Here is a 529-nt window from a genome sequence, read left to right on the forward strand (position 1 = left end):
AACATTTCACTCATGGAACCCACCTGTAAAGGACTTATCTACACAAAGTGTTGCCTGAACAACTTGAATGGCAAAAACATTTTCAAAAACTAATAAGAAATTAATCGACTCCAACGACTGTCATTTACCCCTGGCCTCAGGTGGCCCAACGACTCTTATCATCTGTTGTGACAACATCCATGAGCCTTAATAAACTGAGTGACAGGAATGGCCTTAATAAGGACTCCACACTTGGAAAACCAAGATCTGGATGTTTAAGAATCTCTCAACAACAACTCACTCTTTGGGCCTCTTAACACCAGTCAATCAACGTCTGAAATCAGAAGACCACCTGAATATTGTTGCTGACAATGTGGATACCTTGACATTCTTCTCTTTCCTTTCCCACTGCTGCATCTACACAGTGTACATTGTACATGACTTCACACCAGTCCAGAAAAAGCACATGTGCAGCACAAGGATGCCCCGTGTGAGGCTCGAACTCACGACCTTCAGATTATGAGACTGACGCGCTGCCTACTGCGCCAAC

This window comes from Seriola lalandi, unplaced genomic scaffold (assembly GCF_002814215.2).
Source record: "Seriola lalandi dorsalis isolate HSWRI2012SDOR001 ecotype SW California unplaced genomic scaffold, Sedor1 jcf7180002054571, whole genome shotgun sequence".
NCBI lineage: Eukaryota > Metazoa > Chordata > Actinopteri > Carangiformes > Carangidae > Seriola > Seriola lalandi.